This window comes from Hoplias malabaricus, chromosome 12 (assembly GCF_029633855.1).
Source record: "Hoplias malabaricus isolate fHopMal1 chromosome 12, fHopMal1.hap1, whole genome shotgun sequence".
Lineage (NCBI taxonomy): Eukaryota > Metazoa > Chordata > Actinopteri > Characiformes > Erythrinidae > Hoplias > Hoplias malabaricus.
In genome coordinates, this window is record NC_089811.1 from 4,207,989 (window position 1) to 4,227,988 (window position 20,000).

At 42.9% G+C, this 20,000-nt stretch overlaps 1 protein-coding gene across 2 annotated transcripts in view; it reads left to right on the forward strand.

Annotated features, from left to right (window-relative positions):
- Positions 1 to 3,799: 3,799 nt before the first annotated feature.
- itprid2 (ITPR interacting domain containing 2) overlaps positions 3,800 to 20,000 on the forward strand; it is a 70,000-nt gene continuing 53,799 nt past the window's right edge. For both annotated transcript variants that reach the window (XM_066686194.1, XM_066686196.1), the window contains exon 1: positions 3,800 to 3,920. The gene's annotated coding sequence lies outside the window, so the exon portion shown is untranslated. The remainder of the gene's footprint in view (positions 3,921 to 20,000) is intronic.

Here is a 20,000-nt window from a genome sequence, read left to right on the forward strand (position 1 = left end):
AGTGTGGGAGGAAACCAGAGCACCTGGAGGAAACCCACACAGACACAGAGAGAACACACCACACTCCTCACAGACAGTCACCCGGAGGAAACCCACGCAGACACAGAGAGAACACACCACACTCCTCACAGACAGTCACCCGGAGGAAACCCACGCAGACACAGAGAGAACACACCACACTCCTCACAGACAGTCACCCGGAGGAAACCCCCGCAGACACAGGGAGAACACACCACACTCCTCGCAGACAGTCACCCGGAGGAAACCCACGCAGACACAGGGAGAACACACCACACTCCTCGCAGACAGTCACCCGGAGGAAACCCACGCAGACACAGAGAGAACACACCACACTCCTCGCAGACAGTCACCCGGAGGAAACCCACGCAGACACAGGGAGAACACACCACACTCCTCACAGACAGTCACCCGGAGGAAACCCACGCAGACACAGGGAGAACACACCACACTCCTCACAGACAGTCACCCGGAGGAAACCCACGCAGACACAGGGAGAACACACCACACTCCTCGCAGACAGTCACCCAGAGGAAACCCACGCAGACACAGAGAGAACACACCACACTCCTCGCAGACAGTCACCCGGAGCGGACCCTGGAGCTGTGTGACTGCGACACTATCTTCCTGTTGTGCCGTTTAGTCAGTAAACCTTTTATTATTTATCACAATGTAACCTCCATTGTTTTATCATGATTTCTATATGTTTTACATTAGTGCTCTGTTCTGAAACCAGACAATCACATGACTACAGCCATATTATTTCATGGACTAAACATAAAAAAAACTGAAGTAAAACTGAAATTAAGTTCTACTCACTTTTCCTAAATCCACTATTTCTAAACTTTCCGACTTCAGACTCTGGGTGGTGCCAGGGTCAAACCCTCGTCTGTAGAAAGGAACCGTGGTGTTCTTTTTGACTCTAAACTTTCTTTTGAATCTCGCATCAAGTTTAAAATTTAAACTTGCCTCATTCCACCTCCGAACTATCACTAAACATAGGCCCATGCTCATCCAGACACAGTGCTGCAATTCTTGTTCATGTGTCACTTCCCTTCTTGGTTATTGCAACTCTCTCTTTTCTCCTCTGATGCTGTTCTTCTTTCCATCCTTCTTTCCATTTTATCAGTTCATAAAATAAACCATCCATATTCTAATCATACAAAAGTGAAATATGGAGTTCCACAAGTTGAGTAAATGGGTACTTTTCCGCAGCCTCTCAGCTATATTCTTAACCTCAACGTCACTTTCTAATTCACAAAAAAAAATTAAAATGTGAATTCAAATTTAATGTGATTCATGGTTAGATTTGCTTCTCCATTCTTTAACTCAAATTATATTAAAAATGTTTAAATACACCCTTTTGTTATTGTACGATTAATGATATGAACATTGTCATCTGTAAAACACTTTGAGAACCTTCAGCTCAAGTTTAAAGTTTGTAAGAAGCAGTGACAGTGGCCTTTTAAAACCAGTGAGGGCCACTGTACAACAGCAGACTTCCTCTTTATTAAAGCGGTGTTGTTAGGGTTTGTATTCCCACCCGTTTTCCGGACGCCCCGCCCCCTTCTCCAGTGAGAGTGTGAGGGTAAAACACCGGCAGATCGTTGTCAAAGCAAGGAAACACTACGAGCCAATCACGGGCCAAACCCTTAATCCAACAAACCAATCACAACACAGGAGACGTTTTACAACCAGACCGTTGGACTGGACCATTCATTAACCAGCCAATCACAGCGCAGAGCTCGGTAACACTTTAAATGACAGCCCTCTAATGATTACAGAGTAAGTATTTATTAAGTGAGGTGTAAGATAAAAAAAAGTACTGAGTAAGTAAAGGGTATGTCACTAGAAATATGTGGTTATTCCTGCACAGCACATTCTCCAGCGTTAAATCAATGCCGAGTGTGTTAGCGTAATTACCCCAGCTTCCGGCCACTTTAATTACAATATTGGAAATCTTAGCTAACTGTAAATAAATAGAAGTACTTTACTCACTCAAATCAACATTTGTCAGGAGTCAAATGTGTAGATTAATGTCCAAGACTTGCTTGACTTTGAAAGAAAATATGTTTTTAGATAAAAATGCTTTTGTTTAAGTAGGTGCCAGTACTGCTAAGATTATTAGCGCCCCCTAACTTCGGCCACCTCCCCTGCTTGTGACAGTCAAACGAGACCGTTGCTACCACATTCAGTTGTTTTGAGAGGTTCACACTGAGATTACGTTTGTCCTGTGTTGGTATCCGTACTCTACATGTAAGGACTACAATGTAAAATGGCGGTAGATTTTCCCCTCAGAGAAAAGGAAGCTAACCGCTAAGCTAACTTTTACACTGAGGGAAATATCTGTCGCGAAATGGAAATGTGTTGTGTTCCACATGCAGTTTTGCACACAAATAATTACAACACTGTTAGAGATACTTAAACATTGTTTAGATGTGTGATTTCTTGCAAAACTGATGTTTAAATGCCCTGCTAAGACTTGATCTTATGTTTTATTGTTTTACCCAATGTGATTGGTGAAGAGAGAGAGAGCGGAACTGCACCATATACGGCAGTGGCCGGAATTAGGAGATGGCCTGAAATAGGAGGAATACTGATACATTATTACACCAACAGTGTTAATTTACCACTTGCGTTGTTATAGATTACAAAATTGAACTAAAACTATGAGAGTTTATGCAAGTGACTTTTACTGTCTGTTTTTATAAATAAGGAATGCAGCTACTATTTTGATTTCACTGTGTTTCTGAAAGTAATTATAGATCCTTTAACATCATTTACAGTGCACCTACAGGGAAGGACACGGTCGACTACTTTCATTACAGTCACTAGCCGAGTTTCCTGGTGTTTTGTGCTCATTAGGTTCAGGAAGTGATTTACCACAGTAATCATCATCAGATACTTAGGAGATATTTTTTCATCATATGTACATAGCTGACTAATGATGAAATGTGTGCTTCTCCTTTGCTTTTCTTCCTTATTTTTTAAATAGTTGTAAGATACACAGTAATAGCCACATATTTCTAGTGTCATACCCTTTACTTATTCAGTACTTATTTTATTTTATGGCTTACTTAATAGATACTTACTCTGTACGCCCAGGACTCTTTAGTTCAACAAAATTAATGATTAACAACAAATGAATGAAAACTGCACGGTCCACAGAGCAGGTGTGATGTGGTGGTGGATCATCCTCAGCGCTGCAGTGACACTGACGTGGTGGTGGTGTGTTAGTGTGTGTTGTGCTGGTGTAGAGTGGATCAGACACAGCAGTGCTGCTGGAGTTTTTAAACCCGTGTCCACTCTCTGTCCACTCTGAGACACTCCTCCCTCGTTGGTCCACCTTGTAGATGTAAAGTCAAAGACAGTAGCTCAGTCCAGTGGATTTTAAAACTTCAGCATCACTGCTGTGTCTGATCCACTCGCACCAGCACAACACACCAGCAGTCCTGTGGGGGTCCTGACGTTTGATGAACAAGGTAAAAGGGGGCTACCAATGTATACAGACCAACAGATGGAGTAACAGGATTTGAGTGAAGTCTGTGAACAGTTCTTTGTGTCTGTGATGGAAAGCCTGCTGTAAACAGTTGTAAACAACACCAACAAACAGAGTCCCACTATAGCTCCCTTAAAAAAAAGCCCTTTTTGATAAGAGATGACTGACCAATCCCAGCACAGAAGGCAGGACATCACTAACCAATCAGAACACAGGAGGGCGTGTCCTTCCCGAAAGCGGGTGGGCAATGAAAGAGGGCGCCTTTCTCCGTGCTCCTCTCCGGAAGAGGAAGACTGAGTAGTTTTGGTGAAGTTTGGGGAGTGTTTGTGGAGCTGCGCTGGATCTTCTCCGCCTCGCAGAGACGCGCACGAACACACACAGCAGATTCAAGACTTGGAACATGGTAAAGTGTCTCCTCTCCGATGTTTGGGCTCAGCTTTGGGGTTGTTGTGTGTGTCCCAGGTGGTAGTTTTTGATCCTGAGTGTGTTGTTTGTTGTTGGAGGCGCGTTGTTGCTCCAGGCCGTTGAAGTGATGGTGTTATGTTTTGTTGTGTACTGCACGGCACGGAGAAGTGGCTTTGATGTGTAGACTTGTTGTTTTTGTGGATTTGTCTGTGGTGTTGACTGCTTATGGCTCTCTCCACTGAGACCCTGAGTTCCAGCAGCAAAGTGTACATGTAGATTCATGTGCTGCTCCTTCTGCATCTGATCTGGGTTTCACTGAAGGTTTAAGACATTCAGCAGAACCCTATTAAAAGCCCAGGAATGAAGCAGAGCAAACACACTGCTTCTGTATATCACTCTAAAGACAAACAGAAATAGAGGAGAAGTGGAGTCCATGAGTATATTGTATTCTCACAGAATCTGCTTGACTTTCTTAGGGTGTATGCTTGTTTTATCTCAGGTAATCCTGTTGTTTTGAGGCTGCCCTCTTTCACACATTAGATTAGATATTGGTTTGCAACATATCAGCCTAATTATTTTAGATGTAATCTGCTTTGACCAAGTCATCTACTTCCCTTTTGTAACTACATGCCTTCAGTGCTGAGTCAGGTCTGGGCTGAAGATTTAAGGCAGATATAATGTCAAAAGTAATGTCAAAATACGAATGAAGGTTAAAAAGTTCAGCAACCAAGCACCTAGACGTGCAGACGGCTTCTACAAACATCAAACACTGTAAAAGAATGGGTCGCTCTCAGGAGCTCTGAATTCCCACATGGTACTGTAGTAGGATGCCTCAAGTCCAGTCGTGAAAATACTTGCTGCTAAATAGTCCACAGTCCACCGTCAGTGCTGTTATAACAAAGGGGAAGTGACTGGGAACGACAGCAACTCGGCCACAAAGTGGTAGGTCATGTACAATGGCAGCAGGGAGTGAGTGAATGCTGAGGGGCATAGAGCTCAGAGGTCACAGACTATTTTGCAAATCTCCAAACTTCATGTGGCCTTCAGATTCACTCTAGAGCAGTGTGTGGAGGGCTTCAGTGGGTTTTCCACGGCCAAGCAGCTGTGTCCGAGCCTTACATCAACAAATGCAGTGGTGTAAAGCTCGCCGCCAATGGACTCTACAGCAGTGGAGATGTGTTCTCTGGAGTGAGTGTATATGTACTCCCTCACTCGCACACTTACTGATTCACTCGCATACTCTCACTTGCTCTTTCACTAGCACACTCTCACTCTATCACTCGCTCTTTCACTAGCACACTCGCTCTCGCTCACTCGCTCATTCACTAGCACACTGTCACTCGCTCATTCACTAGCACACTCTCACTCGCTCACTCGATCTTCCACTAGCATACTCTCACTCGCTCATTCACTAGCACACTCTCACTCTATCACTCGCTCTTTCACTAGCACTTTCACTCGCTCATTCACTAGCATACACTCACTTGCTCACTCGCATACTCTCACTCGCTCATTCACTAGCACACTCGCTCTCGCTCACTCGCTCATTCACTAGCACACTGTCACTCGCTCATTCACTAGCACACTCTCACTCGCTCACTCGCTCTTCCACTAGCATACTCTCTCTATCATTCGCATACTCTCACTCGCTCATTCACTTGCATACACTCACTCGCTTATTCACTAGCATACTCATACTCACTCACTCAGTTTTTCATTTACTCATGCACATTCTCCCATATTCTAATACTCATGCATTCATTCATCTATTCATTCATTCATTCATTCACTTCATGTACTCACACATTCGCTCACATACACACATGCTCACATTCTTATGCACTCACTCACTCTTTTGCATACATATATACCTACTCATTCACTGATAGTCTCCCATACTAACACAGTCATTCACTCATTTACTCACTCATTCATCAGCGTACTCACTCACTCACTGTCACACTGATTCATTCTTGTATTCACTCACTCACATACTCCTGAATTCTCATACTCACACATTCCCTCACATACATACTCATTCACTCACTCACTCTCCTGCATACATATATACTCACTCACTCACTGATTCACTTCTGTACACACTGTCATCCACTCATTCATGGTTCATTCACTCACTCACTCACTCACTAACATTGAGGATCTGCTCAGTACAGGAGTGCTACTCAACACCCCACATCACTAACACTTTATTTTCTCATTTAGGGAAATTGTTTGGCTTTTCCTTAATGATTCCACGCAGTTTCCCTCCAGTGAGCGCGTGTGCTCACAGCTGCTGGTCTTCATTTGCATTCCAGCGTCTCTGAAACGTGACCCGTGCCTCATACGAGCTCATCACCACTGTTCTTCACAGATTCTTCCCTGTTCCCTGATTGAGATGTAAACACATTCATTCCTGTTTTTTTTTTTTTCATGTGCAGTGGTTGATCTTAAATGAACTGACAGGCTCGTATTTTTACAGTGGTGGTGAATGGAACCAGGCGTCTGCAGGGGTTTATTTACTCTCAAGAACCTGCAGCGAACTGCACGTGTCTTATATGGAACGGTGATGAAAATACAGCGGCTAGATGTGCACTTCTCTTGTATTTTGGGTTTGAAATGCTTGAGCTATCTGATAATTTGCCTGCTATTCTCACTGTAAACCAGACTGTGGTCAGTGTAACTTGTGGTTTTGTTTTTCTGTTTCCTGTGTGGGCTGCGATATCACATTAGACTTAACTACAGGAAAACCACATTATTCCACTGTAACTCAGCGATGGCTCAATACCGTCTGTGTGTCTGATGCTAATGAGCAGGCAGTGCTGTATGCAAATGTTTGGGCACGTCTGATTAAAACATCGTGTTGATTTCAGTTGTTTTTTAAGTGAAAATATTACAGTGAACACATTTTGGGAAATGAAACGTGCTATCAGTCGTTCTCTCAATTAAACAGTGGGGGATCCACTCTGTTGATCAGAGACTGGTTTATTCAGGGAACACACAGCATCTCGTCTCGTGGGAGCTGCGTTATTTAGAGAACACAACACGTAATAATTCTTTATAAATAGTGTGTGCTTATGTGTTAAAACTGACTGACTGCTCCTTTAAACATGACATGCACATTTCATATGTAAAATAACAATAATAAATATGCTTTTTTATATATATTTACATTTTTATAATTTGAAATGGTGTGTGTGTGTTGCCCTGTGAAGGACTGGCGCCCCCTCCAGGGTGTATTCCCACCTTGCGCCCAATGATTCCAGGTAGGCTCTGGACCCACCATGACCCTGAGCTGGATAAGGGTTACAGATAATGAATGAATGAATAATTTAAAATGTGCCTGATTTTAAAATTCATATAAGTTTGCTCTGTTTCTTATTGCAACTGATGTATAAAACCTATTAGAAATGACCTATAATCCAGACCATTCATTTTAATGGATTGTTTTTAATTTACTGATAATGACCACCCTAATTTCTGAATCTTACCCTAAAAACAGAGTGCACTCTGAGGAAAGGACTTCTGTCCTTTATTAGGCAGGGCACATTAAATGTTGCATGAAAAATTATAGAAGGTACATTTGATGCCATTTTGGGCCCATGTCAATGACAGCCCTCTCCATTTCTCTCTCTCTCTGTTCTTTCTCTCTCTCTCTGTTCTTTCTCTCTCTCTCTGTTCTTTCTCTCTCTCTGTTCTTTCTCTCTCTTTCTCTCTCTCTGTTCTCTCTCTATTTCTCTCTCTCTTTCTCTCTCTCTGTTCTTTCTCTCTCTCTTTCTCGCTCTCTGTTCTTTCTCTCTCTCTGTTCTTTCCCTCTCTCTTTCTCTCTCTGTTCTTTCTCTCTTTCTTTCTCTCTCTCTGTTCTTTCTCTCTTTCTTTCTCTCTCTCTGTTCTTTCTCTCTCTCTTTCTCTCTCTAAAAACAATCTGCCTCCTGGTGAAAAACTGCACTCTGCACTCTTCTGTCCTTTATTAGGCAGGTCACATTAAATGTTGCATGATTAATTATAGATGGTACGTTTGATACCATTTTGGGCCCACATCAATGACAGCCCTCTCCATTTTCTCTCTCTCTCTCTCTCTCTCTCTCTCTCTCTCTCTCTCTGTCTCTCTTCTCTCTCTCTCTCTCTCTCTCTCTCTCTCTCTCTCTCTCTCTCTCTCTAAAAACAATCTGTAATCAAACAGAATACTTTTGTTTCCCTAAAAACGAATGCAGTAAGAAGTGTCTGCCTCCTGGTGAAAAACTGCACTCTGCCAGTTGGTTGTGTATCACAGTGTTAGGAGATGTATAAATAAACAGCAAAGGCAGAGATGCTTTCTGAATTATTATTTTAAAAGCTGGATTTGAGGTGGATTAGTCTGCGCCAATGTGTGCGTCACTGAAACTCCGAAACCTATTTGTGTCTAATATTAACCTAAACACACTGCTTCTGTAGGTGGAGTTTAAATATTTTGTGTTTAAGTTAACACTAGACACAAAGTGTGTGAACCACAGTAGAAGGGAGAAGTTGTGGGGCTGCTGTGTTTTTCAGTACAGTGTAATATGAGGAGAAATGATTCATTATTAATGAGTTTAACCTGGAATTTAACACACGAGGCTCTAAGGCGTCAGAACAATTTCAGAAATGTTTTGGAGATGCATTGCTTACTCAGCATGAAGGACCTTGTGGATTGTGCAGTTTCACAAGTGTGTATTTCTTCAAACGTTTAACATTTTTCATACTGAGATTGATGTTACAATAGTAGAAGACAACTTTGTTTATTTTCTTATTTAGTCATTCATTCATTGTAACCCTTATCCTGTTCAGGGTCGCGGTGGGTCCGGAGCCTACCTGGAATCACAGGACGCAAGGCTGAAACACACCCTCGAGGGGGCGCCATATGGCGACGCACACAACACTTATATTTTTTTTTATCGATTTAACGTAAATATTTCTATTCAAATTTACTAATATTGAAGTCATTTCTCATAAACTATTAAAAATACCAATAAGTCTGTTTATAAATATTATAATAGACAAAAATAGTATATTTAACACAGTGGCCATTGCTATAAAGCGGTATTTGAATCGTTCTGAACAGATTCTTTGTCTTGAGTTGGTGAAATTGATTCACAAAATGTCCGTTTGTGGTCTGTAATTCTCAATATTGTGTGAAGGTTATCCACAAGTTAGCATCATAAAACGACACACAGCAGGGTGTTTATAAATGACCAGAATTACATTTATTTTCTGTCTGTGAAATTAAAGCTCTGAGGAAAGGCCTTCTGTCCTTTATTAGGGAGGGCACATTAAATGTTGCATGAAAAATAATAGAAGGTACGTTTGATGCCCACATTAATGATAGCCCTCTCTATTTTTCTCTCTCTCTGTTTTCTCTTTCTCTCTCTCTCTCTCTCTGTTTTCTCTCTCTCTCTCTCTGTTTTCTCTCTCTCTCTCTCTCTCTCTCTCTGTGTTGTCTCTCTCTTTTTCTGGTGGTCCAGCTGAACTGAACTGATGCACTTTTGGAACCTTTCTATTGCACCATTTATTGTAAAGTTTCGAGGGGTTGCTTTGACTATGGGTTACTGAACTAAACTAAACTGGTTCCTAAACCTTATCTGTAGTGCACTGCAGTGTTTATTGTAGTAGAGGAGGCCATAGGACTCAGCACACATCCTCTTCGCGTGTGACGTTAGTACGTGGAGGCTCGTGCGAGGGGAGATGGAGAGCTCTTTATAGCCTATAGGCCTGTGACACATCACTGGGAACAGGGAAATGAGGTGGTGATCTGTAAATATTTGTTGTTTGCTGTTGTAGTGCCACAGATAAGGTTCAGAAATGAACGGAAACTTGTTTTTGACGAGTCTTTGAGTGTCTTTCTCACCCTTCTCACACTCTGGGGCCCTGTAACTTGACTGAGTTGGTTTAATTTGGAGCGAGGGACCTGTTGTGTTTAAAAAGTAAGACAACTGTCTCCTGTTCAGACACAGACAGGTAGAGATACAGCCAGCCGCTCCAGCTTCTTTAAATAACAACACGCGGGTGTTAGAGTGTGTTAGTGTGTGTGTGTACATTAGTGACTGAGCTAACATGGGTGGGTCTGCTGTAAAGTCATGATTCCCTGCATTCTTCTGGTGATTGTGAAAGTGGTTTACTCTCAATGTTTTTAATTCATCTTTCCTTCTTTCTTTCATCTCGTTTTCTCTCTCTCTTTCTCTCTGTTTTCTCTCTCTTTCTCTCTCTGTTTTCTCTCTCTCTTTCTCTCTGTTTTTTCTCTGTTTTCTCTCTCTCTCTCTTTCTCTCTCTCTCTCTGTTTTCTCTCACTCTGTTACTGTCTCTCTCTCTTTCTCTCTCTGTTACTGTCTCTCTCTCTCTCTCGCTGTGCTTTCTCTCTCTTTCTCTCTCTCTCTCTCTGTGTGCTTCCTCTCTCTGTTTCTCTCTCTCTCTCTCTCTCTCTCTCTCTCTGTGTGCTTTCTCTCTCTTTCTCTCTCTCTCTCTCTGTGTGCTTCCTCTCTCTGTTTCTCTCTCTCTCTCTCTCTCTCTCTCTCTCTCTCTCTCTTTCTCTGTGTGCTTTCTCTCTCTTTCTCTGTGTGCTTTCTCTCTCTCTCTTACTGTTTCTCTCTCTGTCTCTTTCTCTCTGTTACTGTTTCTCTCTCTCTCTCTCTCTCTCTGTTGTTTCTGTTCATAAATTGTTTCTGTCTTTATTCCCCACTCATTTGCACATTAAATGAACTCTTGGACCTTGTACTTAATTTGGCCAAACACAGAATTCATAATTTTGAAATGCAGTGCTCTTTTTGAGATACCGTCCACATTTTAAAGGACGGCGCTATGCAGTGCTACCCTTATGCTGCCCATTCCTAGTGGATATAGCTCTGGCTGTAGTTCATGGAGCTGAGAACAGTGTGTTTGAATCCTGGAGGTGATGCTGCCCTTTGACCCACTTCACTGGGCTCTCAGTGGGAAAAGGGCCGCCTCCTGATCGCGTTTATGAGCCTTTAACGCTGGTGCATCTTGTTCTGACCCCGTTTATTTATTGTTCTGCCTCATGCCACTGAGGCCAAGTCACGTTTGAGCCTCGCTGCTGACCGCAGCACTGGGGAGAACAGAGCCGAGTGCATTGTGGGTAACGGGAATCACTTTGGGGACACTATCCACAGGAAATGAAGCTGGCCCTGAGCCTGCACACAGACCCCATTAGCTCCGGTCTCCGGAGATTTAAACAAGGCCAGTACAGGCTGGACTTTCTCTGAGGAACTGGACAGAGGCCGGGTCTGGACTGTAACAAAGCCTTGGTACTGTGAGGGCTTTCTTCGCGAGCACTTCGCAGTTGCTCACAGACAGCGTCCTGTGTCAATGACGAAGGACTAGAGGACGACCGACACACACTGTGCAGCGACAGATGAGCTACCGTCTCTGACTCTACATCTACAAGGTGGACCAACGAGGGAGGAGTGTCTCACAGAGTGGACAGAGAGTGGACACAGGGTTTAAAAACTCCAGCAGCACTGCTGTGTCTGATCCACTCTACACCAGCACAACACACACTAACACACCACCACCACGTCAGTGTCACTGCAGCGTTGAGAATGATCCACCACCACATCACACCTGCTCTGTGGGGGTCCTGACCAGTGAATAACTGGTAATAAAGTATGCAGAGCAACATACAGACTAGAGTCTGTAACTGTAGAATGACAAAGTGCTCCCGTGAGGTCGGGGGAGCTGAGAGAATGGACAGAGAGTGTAGAAACACGGGTGGTTTTAATGTTATGGCTGATCAGGCTGTATGTGAGTGCAGAAGCTAAACTGTGAAATGCCTTCTGACGTGTGTGTGTGTGTGGGGAGAGCTCTGTTCTGAACAGACTGATCTTGTGTGACCAGCGCACCTACAAAATTACAGCTTGGACGAGCTTTTTCTTGGGTGTGGAGAGTCTAATTTGGACTTTCTTAAATCATCACACACTCCTCTCAGGCCGCTTTGACTTGATTGTGCTCTGGCACCGTGGGACCGTACGAGACAAACCTGCTGCTGATGTGAGAGAGTGGGTGTGTGTAACTTATGCCCTGTGTCAGGCTCCGGACCCAAGATGAAGCATTTACAGAAGATGAATGAATGAATGAATGAAAGCTGCTTGTATTTTTAACTAGGGCTCAATCGATTTAAAAATGTAACCAATTAATCGTACGATATACTTCTATCTTATATAGAAATAATTGTATATAAATATAATTATCTAGCCCTGTGAAGGACTGGCGCCCCCTCCAGGGAGTATTCCCGCCTTGCAGCCAATGATTCCAGGTAGGCTCTGGACCCACCGCGACCCTGAACTGGATAAGGGTTACAGATAATGAATGAATGAGTGAATATAATTATTTATAGCGATCCTTCTAAAGACGGGTTTTTTTAATAATAGATATTTAAATATAAAATAAAAGTGTGTATTGGTTAAAAAAAAATAATAAATTGTAATCACAAAAATAAAGTTGATGCTAGTACTTCCTTGTGTCTTGGGAGGGATATAAATGTGTAGCAGCGAGAAACAGAGGGAGGAGGAAGTGTATGAGAGTTATTCATGATATTTAATACATATTTTAATATAAATAAAATGTAATCTTCCCTCAGAACTTAACAGAACTTAGACATTAGCATGTTAGCACTTTAATTTTGATAGCATTCTTTATAACAGATAAACCGCTCTGTTTGTTTGTTTATGTATTTTATAATGTATTTTACAGTTGTAATCCCTTCGTTCTACATGCGGCCGGTTTAACGTTTGAAGAAATTTAGCTTTAGCTGAGCGCTGGAGCTACGAGGATAACATACAGTAGCTAATAAGCAGTATCCCACCTATTAGCATCATGCTAACATCATGCCCAAGTCCACACACTTGAATATGAGGTTTATTGAGCGAGAGACTTGATTTAAGCTTCTTAATGTTGAATATAACTGTGTATTGCCACTGTGCAGTTTATATTGTGTCCTACAGTGTGAACAACCACATCTCTGTGTTTCTAAAGTCGTGTCTGAGACATGCGTCTGATGCTTATAGTTGCGTTCTTGGTTGATTAGCGCTATTTTTATTTAAGAGGAACCTTGTTCTTGTGTTTTTCACTAGTCTTGGTCTTTACAGTGGATGGAGAAGCAGCCGTGAACTCTGGGGCTTTGTGAAAGCGGATCTTCTGTAGGTAGTAATCTGCATACTGCTTTTTTTGGAATCAAATGTTTGAAGGAAGTGGCCTCAAGTTCCTCACACTTGAGTCTAGTCTAACACTAGTCTAGTACTGTAGTGCAGGAGCCGTATTAATTTAAAGGAGTTCACAGACTGGCCTGAAGGGGGCCCTGACTGTTTATGACCCATAATCTCGGACTAAACCCGACCAAGGGCGGATTAGGTGTGCAGGATTAGTTTCCATAGCGATATATCTCTGTGTAAAGTGTTTTCCGTAACACGCACTTTGATTTGAAGGCGGATATGAAGGCGGTGTCATTAGAGATATATTTGATTGACTGAGGCCTTTTGGTTTGTTCTCCTGCTGTTGTTAAGATGTAAAGCTGGGGTCATGGCGGGCAGGAGTGTGTGGAAATACTGTAAACATTGTTTGCGGAGCTAGATCTGATGACTCTGCCATTGTTTTACATGTCAGTTCCTCTGGCACTCCTTCCATATCTATTTCATAAGTTTATCCTCAGATGAGGCTGTTCCTGGGATTCCAGCCAGCTCCCTCCAAGCCTCATACTATTGATATTCATCAGTAGGGTGTGTGTGTGTGTGTGTGTGGTGCAGTAATTCTATCAAAAACACATTGATCAATGGAGGGATGCAGCAATATTTAAATTTATAGCTTTTTAAATTTATAGGTTTTTCTCAATAATTCATTTTTTTACTACTTTTTCACCACTGCATAAATTAAATAAGACTAAATATACTTTGTCTTGGTTTTCAAAACGAAATGGACTTCTATGTCATATTCAAGTCATTATATAAATTCATTGTCTGTAACCCTTATCCAGTTCAGGGTCGCGGTGGTTCCGGAGTCTACCTGGAATCATTGGGCTCAAGGCGGGAATACACCCTGGAGGGGGCGCCAGTCCTTCACAGGGCAACACACACACACATTCACTCTCACACTCACACCTATGGACACTTTTGAGTCACCAATCCACCTACCAAGGTGTGTTTTGGAGCATGGGAGTAGACCCACACAGACACAGAGAGAACACACCACACTCCTCACAGACAGTCACCCGGAGGAAACCCACGCAGACACAGAGAGAACACACCACACTCCTCACAGACAGTCACCCGGAGGAAACCCACGCAGAGAGAACTTCAGTGTGTTCTGGTGTGACTCGCTGTCGAAAAATAACAAGTTAAAGTGGGTATTACCCGGGAGCAGTTGAAACTTGACCTGAAGCTGAGGAGTAAAGTTTCACTCTGACTCTCGTCTATGGCCGGGAACTAGAAAAAAGGAACGACAGCTTTGAAAACATAAGTATTTTGTATAAATTACTCTGTCTTTTCAATTAACTGATATTTTCCGTTCCTGAATATTTGGTGCGTCCCTGATCAAAGGATTTATCGCCATTGTTATGTGTTTAACCAGGGCATATTAGTCCAGTTCAGGCCTCTCCTGGTTCTGGACGTGCAGTGATTATCTGCACTCATATCCACCCTGATCAGCCATAACATTAAAGCCGCCTCATCGTTTCTACACTTTCTGTCCAATCCTCACAGACATAGTCTAAAGCTTATGGGGAAAAATTAAAAGCTGATTAAGTCTGAGAAATGTTTTTCTGAAAAAATATTATTTTGTACTCTTCTTACCCAGAGTACAGAGACTTTGAGGATTGCCCCGCCCCCTCATCTGAGTCTCTCCAATCACAGCACTGTGCTAGCGTTTATCAGATCAAAACAGACACAATGAGCGCTGAGGAATAAAAGCACTGAATAAAAACTAAGAGGTAAGAGAACAGAGCAAAAACGGCTAAAAAACAGAGCTTCTGCTCCTCGCTCCTCACTGCTGTGCGCTCGGGGTCGGGGTGAACAGCGAGCGGCTCATTATCATTTAAAGGAACAGGGGCTGAAAGCAGGCGTTCTGTGCAGTGCTAGTTAGACAGGGGAAGAAGACTGCTGTTGGGTTTGATCCTTGTGGTGTTTTGATCAAAGTAGGTCACAGACGTTGCATTACGACCCAGAACTGTGTTCACTTGTGGAAATGAGGAAGAATATGTCCAGTGGTTTCTAAATAATGATGTCATACGCACACTTGTGAGTAAATATGCACTAATATCATCTATCGTTTACCACACTGTGGTCTTCACACTCTCTCTCGGTCGCTGCGGCGGTCCACTGTTTTCACTCTAACTGCGTAATGGGCCCTGCACTTTGCTCTAATGATCTTAAAAAAGGGACAGCATGCTGTTCGTCTTCATTCCTCTGCCTCCCACAGTCACCTGTGTGTGTGTGTGTGTGTGTGTTTAGCTTCAAGAGCTTACCATACCTTTGCTGTCCAAAAAAGTATCTCCATTTTCTTGTATTTTTAGTTCACTACGTCATTCAAACACAGCAGCCGTCACGTTGTATGATCATTTAATGATGAATGAACCAATAAAAATGAATCCAGAATTGGAATATAATTGTTTACATTGACCCTCACTGAAGTTAAGAAGGGTTCTCCTTCTCCTCTAAAGGTACAGTTTTGGAGATCCGTGTTTCTCTTTGGACAGAGTGAGGACCTGAAGTCAGGTAAAGACGCTGGATGATTAGTTCTGCACGACACACACCTTCCACAGAAGGAGAAGGGGCACTGAACCATTTCTAGCCTACAGTTGTGCATTGTGCGAGGTGACCTTTTGGCTCATGTGCAGCTGCTCCAGTTCAGTGACTCAGTTCAGCAAATTTAGGCTTATTTTTTGACTGAGATTATACTCATATTTACAGTGAGTGAAATAACATAAAGAAGGACTCTGTCTCTCTTGCGCTCTGTCTCTCTCTCGCTCTGTCTCTCTCTCGCTCTGTCTCTCTCTCGCTCTGTCTCTCTCGCGCTCTCGCTCTGTCTCTCTCTCTCTCTCTCTCTCTCTCTCTCTCGCTCTCTCTCTCTCTCTCTCTCTCTCGCTCTGTCTCTCGCTCTGTCTCTCGCTCTCGCTCTGTCTCTCGCTCTCCCTCTCTATTTGTTTGCTTTCTTGAAGATGTATATTTGATTATGAATCACTTGTAAAGCTTGAATTCTCTAGGTGTGTGTGTGTAAGAGAGTGAGTGCATGTGTTCCCTCTACGTGCCCAGACTCGGAGTAACACCATGTGCTGAATACAAAGTGTGCCACCAGGCAGAAACACAAAGGCAAATTTAAAGGGGGTCTGGCCAGAAGGAGGTGCAGAATGTGGATGAGAACACACACACACACACGCGCGCACACACACGTTTAAAGTCTTGTGTTATTGATGTCAAGGATCAAACCAAATATTCTAGATGCAATCAGTAGAGGTAAAGTGGGTGGGGCTTATGATATGGACACATCCATTTTCATTAAATGTATCTTCTCTTTTTTCAAAGAACTTATCAGTTTTAGACGTGGTTATTATTCTGGGTGTGTCCTGGAAGCTTGGGCAGAGGGCAGTGACAGAAAAAACTGCAGGGGGAAGAGAGTTGTACAATATTGTATAGTAATTGAGACTTTTATTACGTTGTTTTATTTTACAGTGTTCTTTTACAAATATTCACCTCTTCTAGAAAAAGGGGATGTAATGAATCTTTAGGGAACACAGACACCACTGCTGTACCTTTCTGCGATATTAAAAAGGCCAGGATTTTCCACATAAATCCGTGCTGGAGCATGTTTCGGAGCCTAAACAAGGGGCTCATCTGTACATTTCGAAGGTGGTGTCTAGAGGAGATACAGGAGCTACAGTATCACATCACCATAAAGGAGTGATAAAATATAAGCAAATATAAGCAAATAAAAGCAGCTATCCACTGCTCTGCACTCAACAACCAGCAACAAAGTGTATTCAAGGATGCAGTAAAATAACGGATACTGGGCAGATGTTATCTCCTTGTCGTGGAGAATGAGAACGCTACGAACTTTCATTTCTGTGTCAAACAGCAAAATAGTTGTAAATTAAGCCGTATACAACTGTTTAATTAAAAAGCATGTGGGGTCTTTGCCGTTTAGCACCGCAGCTTCAGAGCAGTGCGTTTACACAGTTAGACATCTTTTTTTATGTTTCACAGTATATAGGTCCGCATCGTCCACACTGATTATGACATCACAATGACGATACAAAACCGATATATCACACAACCCTATGTCCGTGGCCAATAATGTACTTCTACCGTTCTTATTTCCTGTGTTTTCCTGGACAGGTTCTGGGCACCACCCGACTCTGATCAGGATTAAGCGGCTACGGATATTTATATTTTATACTGATATCGTATATTTAAGATCTGTTTCATTTATTTACTCTGTGGTTTGTATCTGTCCTGACCATCTGTCCCCGGCAGTGCTTTGATTCCGTCTCACTGGCCTCGAATGGTTTGTTTTGCTCCGGCGTCTCAGGAACAGAACAGAGGTTTCATTCTCCTCCGTCCTCTGCTGAACCAGATCTTACAGCAGGCCGACAGGTTTATGCACTTCCCTGATACTGTCCACACGGAGAATCAAAGGAATGAAGGCGAGGGACCTCTGGCACTTGGAGGTCAGTCAAACGCAAGGGGAGAAAGCGTGCTTCCTGCCGAACCGTAAGCCACTCAGCCTCTTGGGCACGGAGGCTGATATAGTTCTGGATTTATTCTCGAACTTCAGATCCTTCTCATAACCGCTCGCCGTCTCCGAGAGAAACGGAAAAAGACTCGACCACTGTGTCGCACAAAGTGACATTAGTGTAAGCACCGTGTCACATTTTTCCAAACAAAGGAATGGCCAAAGGCCGTGGACGAGTTGGTTTTCTTGTTTCATGAAGCACTGCCCTCTGGCAAAGTCTTTACTGGTTGCATAATCAAGAGGAAGTCTTAGAGTTGAAGAGGACACGGTATCCTCAGATTGTCTGTACACTCGTTAAACATTGAGTGAGTTTAATTTAATGATCAGAAAGTAATCTAATGCATATTTAAGTTGGCTTTTATTCTATTTTTCTCTTCTACGTTAAACGGTCTTCGTTTCATGTTCAGTTACCTTGCCACAGTAAAGTGTGCTTTAAACTGGGCTTCGTTCCAAAGCAGAAATTACTTTCTCAATTTTTATTCTAATTTCGAAATTCGGTTTTAAATTTGTCCACTTCTCGGTACTTTTCACATTCAAATTGGTGACTCTCAGAATGTGTTTGGTTTAATTCTTCCGAAATTTAAAAACGTTCCTCTTTAAAAGGCCAGATTTGAGCTAGGGCTGGACAATAGTTCAATATCGATATATATCACAATATAAAAGGTTTCAATAACAATGCACTGTTTACAGCATCTGGTCGTTGCAGGGCTTTTAAAATATTAATATTGACAAAGCCATACGTTTGATGGTGATGTCATGTTTCCTGTTTGTTCATAGTGGTTTTAAAGTGGATTTTATGTTGTTCGTATCAATATCGGGATTATATCATATCGATCGAAATTAAGAAATATATCGTGATATAAATTTTGCCCGTATCGTCCCGCCTGATGTTGATTTCAAATATGGCATTTATTATGATCCTAAAGCATAGTGTAGGACCATATTGTTTTTGTCGTCTTATTTAGCGTTAAAATTGTTCCTCCTACATTAAATAAGAGACTGAAATTGTTTGTCGTCTTCAGATTCTTAAATTTAACCTTAAATTGGTAACAATTAGAACTATCCATCCATCCATTGTCTGTAACCCATATCCAGTTCAGGGTCGCGGTGGGTCCAGAGCCTACCTGGAATCATTGTGCGCAAGGCGGGAATACACCCTGGAGGGGGTGCCAGTCCTTCACAGGGCAACACACACTCACACATTCACTCACACACTCACACCTACGGACACTTTTGAGACACTAATCCACCTACCAGCGTGTTTTTGGACTGTGGCAATTAGAACTAATTTGGCTTTAATATTTGTCTGTATCTTATTCCCATTTCCACTTCCACCTTAAACTGGTGTCTATGAGAATTAATTTGGTTTATTTATTGCCACTTTACGTTCAGATTTTCCCTTCCGCCTTAAATGGTGGTGGTGCTGCTGCACGATCAATAGAAATGTGAACGTAGGGATCTGGGAACATAGTAATTCATCCACCTTCTGTAACTGCTCCGTCTTGGTCAGGGTCGCGGTGGGTCTGGAGCCCACCCGGAATCATTGGGTGCAAGGCAGGAACACGCCCTGAACAGAGCAGCAGTGACAGGGGACGGAAACATGACACAGACATGACTGTGTGTAACTACAACAAGTTGTGAAAGAGTGTGTAACCTCACATTATGACTGTGCTGTAAGTGTGAGTGACCTTTTCGGAGATTAGTAAAGCTGACCCGCTCTTGACTTTCCCTCATGGCCTTTGCGCACATTCCTGTGAGCAGACTTAGTGGATCTACACTCCCTGGAGTCTTTGATCTGCCCGATAACGTTCCCTCTTTGTGCAGGTGCTCCATGCAAATGATTAGCACTGCTCTTGCCGTTGCACTCTAACTGCATTGTTTTGCATTGATTGAGCAGTGATAGGGCGCTATTTTTGGTGCTGCCTGGTTCTGAAAAGGGCTCGTTATTGACCCCTGTGGGACTCGAGGGAGGGATACAGGAAGGGATCAGTCTTACACTCCCATTTTACACGCCGCCCAGCCGTGCCGCCTTAAACAATAGCACAATGGAGGGCTGAGCGTCGTCGTGCCAGTGTGCGCTGAAGGGTCAAAACGTTGAGTCCAGTTCGATGCCAGTAGGAAAGGTCATCCGGGGCAGCTGGAGTCTGGGAGTCAAGTTGCTGTGGCCACAACTAACTCTGCAGGTGTGGCTCGGTCAGGCGCGGTTTGCCAGAACTCAACCTTATCTTGTTATGACCAGGGAGACAGCTGCTGCTATAGCAACCTTTCAAAACGGTAAGCAGATAGTTTCATATCAAAGAGGTTTGACGTCCAGTTCAGTTGTGTGTGTGTGTGTGTT